The sequence below is a fragment of the Antennarius striatus genome, chromosome 2 (assembly GCF_040054535.1).
Source record: "Antennarius striatus isolate MH-2024 chromosome 2, ASM4005453v1, whole genome shotgun sequence".
In the NCBI taxonomy this organism is placed as follows: Eukaryota; Metazoa; Chordata; class Actinopteri; order Lophiiformes; family Antennariidae; genus Antennarius; species Antennarius striatus.
In genome coordinates this window covers 17,207,704-17,213,703 of record NC_090777.1, presented here as the reverse complement: position 1 = coordinate 17,213,703, position 6,000 = coordinate 17,207,704, and the positions used below count along the sequence as shown (strand labels likewise).

General features: G+C 39.4%; 1 protein-coding gene across 6 annotated transcripts in view; it reads left to right on the top strand.

Moving 5' to 3' along the window:
* The first annotated feature begins 2,335 nt into the window (after positions 1–2,335).
* Positions 2,336–6,000, top strand: part of LOC137611207 (forkhead box protein J3-like) — a 66,898-nt gene continuing 63,233 nt past the window's right edge. For 3 of the 6 annotated variants that reach the window (XM_068339315.1, XM_068339296.1, XM_068339281.1), the window contains exon 1: positions 2,336–2,555. The gene's annotated coding sequence lies outside the window, so the exon portion shown is untranslated. The remainder of the gene's footprint in view (positions 2,556–6,000) is intronic. The other 3 variants (XM_068339287.1, XM_068339309.1, XM_068339304.1) reach the window with 3 other exon arrangements.

Below are 6,000 nucleotides of genomic sequence, written 5' to 3'. Positions count from 1 at the left end.
CAGGGCACCGCAAGTTTCAGTATGATCAGGTATGACCGTGAACCCTCAGGAGTAATGATCATACCTGGACATAGAGTTGTTGTTGCAACTTGTTGGCAGAACCTCTGCTACTTTTCCAGAGTGACCTGCAGCTGTCAGTCAGATGCTGCGTGGAGGAGGCCTGTTGTTAGATGTTGGCACACTCTGGGTTTTTCTCCATCTTTGATGAAGGGGATTTCCTTCCTTGTAGCCGAGGTAGGTGAGAAATAAAAAAGCCCAGCAATATTCTAACAGTGTTTACATTTGACCTTACGTTTGACCTTCTGCCCTCAGGCAGACGATACAGGTCCATCAAATCAAGGACAAACAGGTTCCACAATAGCTTACTTCCGAAAGCCATCACACATCCAAACTCAATCACCCACTGACACCCCCCCAACACACACACACACACACACACACACACACACACACACACACACACACACACACACACACACACACACACACACACACACACACACACACACACACACACACACACACACACACACACACACACACACACACACACACACACACACACACACACACACACACACTTTGAAACTCCTCAATCGGGCACATGCAATACGCCATGCTGGGCATGGCGCCTCTTGTGAATTTGATGTAAGCACCTGCAAGCAACTATCAGAAGCGTAACGACTGTATATACTTGTATTTGTATTTATTCTTACTCTTTCTACTGTAAATTATTGCACTGCAGGGAATTGCTCAAATCTCATTAGACTATGTATAGTGACAATAAAAGACTTTCTATTCTATTCTATTTGATTAAATCAACGCAAAACACAACGGGGCACACTAAAGAGGCTCCCTGTAGCGTTAAATACATTATTTTATGTTAGACAGCCCTCTTGTGGTGAAGTTATATATTACAACCATTGGCCCGAAGACAAATTCTAAGATTCTTTTCTATTTCATTTTAATGTCTGCAACTTTAAAAGAAGAAGAAGAAAAAAAGCATAGCTTGGATACGTTTTCGTTCATAGTTATTATCACCGACATAGTCGTCACTGCATTTTCCACATTGAATAGACAAGGTCAAACATTTTATTAATCACTGCGAAGTGTGCCAGTACCGCCGACATCCAGACGAGTGTAGCACTGACTTATGTCTAAGCCTAATGTGAAAAAGGAGATGCGGTATGCACTGTGTGTGACATATGCATATCATCTGAAACACATAATTCAGATACAATGTAGTGGATTTAAAAGCTTGGGAAAGAAATTGTACAAGGTTGTTTCAGGGAGCTTAATCAGTCACCTCAATATATATTAACTTGGAAATCAATTACTTAAATTATACATTATATATTTTGTCTCGTTGAAAGTCCACAGAAAATTAATATGAAAATATTTTTCACGTTATGGTTAACCATGAAACAAGTTGTAAGTTACCTGACTTCAAACTTTCTCATCACATTTGTGTTATAAGTATTTTATTTTAAATCAAGGTTTAACGTGAGCATGGATAAGAATGGTTAATCTACCTCAGAGTATGAACTGTGACTGTCAAAAAACAATACATGGAGCCAAATGTCGACTTGGTCATTATAAAATGGTTCCAGTCAATAATATGTGGTACAATATGACGGTTGTACATAACTGGTTTGTTTTTAGAATCACGCAGAAATGTCTAGTATACATCTCTGAACTTGTGTGTTGTTAATGCTGTAAAACGAGCATATCTATGCACTCAGTGTGTAAATTCTTTAAAATTTTTGATGAATGTTCTGTGTTTCAGTTCTGTATCAATCAATCAATCAATCAATCAATCAATCAATCAATCAATCAATCAATCAATCAATCAATCAATCAATCAGTCTGTCCGTCTGTTTGTCTAATTGGATATTATGAATTAATGAATGAATTATGTATGTAAATACATACAGTACACACATACATACAGACATACATGCATACATGCATACATACATACATACATACATACATATATACATACATGCATGCATATAATTTAGTCACTCATTCATAATAATAATAATAATAATAAAATAATAATATAATGCTAATAATAATAGTAATAATAACAACAATAATAATAATAACACAATAGTCATTCATAATAATTAATAATAATTAATGTTATGGTGGGACTAGGTTGCGTCCTCGTAGGGTCTCGCCAACATTTCAACTGGGAACTAGTTAAATGGATGTGATTTCATTTTTCCTATTGTGGTGCATGAATTCATCTTCAACGTGCTCCGGCTGGCGTTGGAAGTAGTTCCGGTGGCTTCGCAGCGGAGCGGAGCGGAGCACACAGACCCGGGGTCTTCGTGCTGCTGCTGAGCGGAGAGCAAACGCGGGTCGAGTTCTCCCCTCATGACTGTGGAGTGACCGCAGGAGCGGTCAGTTTGACGCCCGCAGAGGAGCGACATGCAGCCGGAGTGACAGCGACGAAGCACCGCTGGGGCTTTTTGTCTTTGAGGTAATTTTCAAGCGGCGTCTGGAGCTTCGGAGGCAGACTGAGGCATTCTTATTCACCTCCGACGGTGAGTAGTGTGTTGCAGAAGAATTTATGAACGTCAGTCGTGAAGGTTTGAAACAAGACATGCTTTTGCCGGGAAAGAAAGAAGTCTTGTTATTCAAAGCCAGTGGGGTTGAAACTACTTCGTGGCAGCATGTGACAAGTTTGCTGTCCGTCCTTTCGGTGCGTCCTGTAATCTGATGGACGTCCCGAATATCCGTCTGATAAAGTCAGCTCTAAGTTGGACGCGTTCTGACGGAGTTCCGCTCAGTCAGGGTCCGCAAAGGGAACGGATTTCAGTGGAGCTCCTGTCATTGTGCTGGTCGGCCACTCGCTGATGATCACAATACTTTTGGACAGAAACAGTGGAAGCTCATAGCTGATCTGAGGCTGATCTGAGGCTGATCTGAGGCTGATCTGAGGCTGATCTGAGGCTGATCTGAGGCTGATCTGAGGCTGACCTGACCGGTGATGTGGTCCAGTTGGTGTCAGCCTAACATAAGAGGGAACAGTACTGGACTGTACTGTACTGGACTGTCATCTACTGAATTTAAAACATTTTTAATTAGGTTAAATTGGCTGTTTAGGTACAGAATGGATCTAAGGATGCTTAGAAAAACTTAAAAGATTTTTTTGGACTTAAGTAACTTTGTTTCACGGCCGTCAGTGTTTTCTATTTTATGCTAGTTTCAGAATGTATGTCCTGCAAACACCGTGACAGCTCTTCTTACCTGACCTTTTTCTTTGTATTGTGCAGTATGTTTGTATCCATGTTAGTACCTGATCAGTACAAGATGTGACTGACCCACATCTGGTTTAAACTGAAATTATCAAATCACATTGATTTGCGTTTCATTGCGGATGGGTTTTTGTGTGTGTCTGTTTCTGTGTATTAGTAGAATTACATAAAAAAAGACTTGGGGGGATCTTTGTGAAACTTGGTGGGGATGTTGGGTATTTGACAGGAAGAACTCATTAAATTTTGGAGTGGAGCCTGAGAATCCTGGAATAAAAAACCCCACTTCTTTGAACATTTTGAAATGTGGCTTTTATAAAATTAATTTGGAGATGGAAGTGTTAAATCTCAAAGTGGATCTGGATAACATTGTGAAATCAGGATTTTCTTGTCACTTTTTAAACATTTTGAAGTTGAGGTTTTGTTTTCATAAATAAAATGCTTAAGATATTTTCCAGGAAGGCAAATTAAGTGTGAACATTGCCCAAAAGAAAAAAATTTAGCATTCTGGAACATATCTGGACAAAGGGGTGGATCCATGACTTAAAAAATGCTTTAACATTCGGAGAGAAACCATTTTGACAGCAAACGTGTTTTGACTGTTGACTGATGAATGTGTTGAAAATTCATGTAAAGGTTTGACATTAGCATGTGCTAAGCTGGGTGAATCATCATCACAGCTAATACAGAAAGACGAGCTGCCATTATTGCCCACGAGAGTCTGTTTCTCTCCCGGTTTGTGTAGATCACGTGTATTTGGTGTTTACCAGTAAACTGAGTGTGCTGATGCCAAAGTTATGTTCAACTTCTGTAGATTTGGGTCCAATCCTCACCAAGAAGGGAAAACTTCTTGTGCTGCAGTAGGAGTCAATATCTTTAATCATGCTGCAGTTTGGAGAGTCAGCCGATACTATACAATTTCATCTTTCCAAAAACAGACAAGAGGTGTGTGTCTCTCTGTGTGTGTGTATGTGTGTGTTTGTGTGTGTGTTTATGGATGAAAGACTGAGAAATCGTTGAGCGAGTACCCTTCGAGTGATTTGGATGCACCTCTAATTCCTATCAAGATAAGAGCTGTCTGAACAGATTTCTGTCATCATTATTTGCTCCAAGATTTACTTGTGCTTGTAAATGGTGTTGATTGAGGGTAATTTGGCTTTTTAATTGCTGAACAGCTGCCACACTCACCGCTGATTGCCATTGTAGACTTTCTCAGTAGATCACTCACAGACCCCTAAATGCCTCATTAAACTGTAACGCAGAGTTGCATGAAACGTGAGGAGAAGGAACTCTTATAATGTTTTACTGATTTCTGTTTTATCATCGGAAAGGTTGTTGTAATTATCTTCAATGTCAGCAGTTGCAAATCCAAGAAGCGACTGTAGTAATGACTTTTTGAAAGTTGAATTAAGAGCTATTTACGGGTACATTACAGGCATTTCAGGTTCTCTGGGAAAGATGAACATATGCTGGTGAAATGGATGTTTTTAAGGGGGGACCTAGATCAGGATAGAATTTCACCCTTTACTGTGTTTTCTGCAAGAAAACCATTTTACATGCACATGAAATATTATTTCCAGGGTGGTCACTGCACTTGTGGAAATCTTAAGCAATGAATCTCTAATTGACCACTGTAACAGTCCACTGATACTCTGTGCTTTTGTCAATGATTCTACAGTGTATTTCTGATTTTATTTAATTATATGCTAATATATTCGTTCTAAAAAAAAAGAGCAAGAAATTAAAGGAAATAATGCATGAAAATGACAAGCAGTGCAACCTGGTTGAGTGGAGCCCATAACACACACCTGTATGGTGTCGGGTCGATCATGATAATCTGGATTTATATTTACACAATAGCAATATACACATGAAAATGGCTGTAAAATCTCTGCCAGTCATGTGACACAACACCTGGTGTGGTATGAATGCTATTCGTTGAACATCACAAGTGGAAACATGGAGAAAACTAACATTAGTAGTCACATAAATATAGTTTGATTGATTGCTTTATCAAAGACAGCAACACACTTTCATTTGCATAGTTTACCTTCACTAATGTAAATCAAACCAGCATCGCGGTAAGGGTAGCTTCCTTCATTGAATATGAAATTAAATTGTAAATTGCAATTGTAAATTGACAAATGTACACTTTCAAAATAAAAGTAGGGACCAACTTCTGCTTTTTCTTTTCATTTATACTGTGACGGACTTTTAAAGAACTGCTCTCAGATTTAATTAGCTATAATTGACCTGTGAGCAGTTTTAACTTTTGACTGACTTGCAGTCTGGACGTGATTTAGTCTCAGCCCCTTTAATGGTTCATCAAGGCAATCAAATATCAACGTGTACTTTGGAATGGGCAAGGTTACAAATGGGTGATGTCCGATCAATACCGGATTGAAAGGCTGTTGTGTTGGCTGCCAGGTTCGGTGTCAGTGCAAAGCCAGACATCATTCTTCTGTTGTCTGGTCTTCTGCTATGACTGACATTTCCTAAGGTGCTGAGGCCTCATTTGTTTGTCATTAATGTCCACTTGTGACAGATTTTCTACCGATTGTAATCTATGCTTCTCCTGCCGGGCTGTGAATCAGTTGAGATGTTTATCCCCATCTCACAGCTACAGCTGAGAAAAGAGTTCTCCAAATCACTCCACACTCCTAATTCCCATTGGATGGTTAGTGTTTCTTGACATGTGAGGCCTCATTCAGACCAAATCGGGCATTGTAGCGAT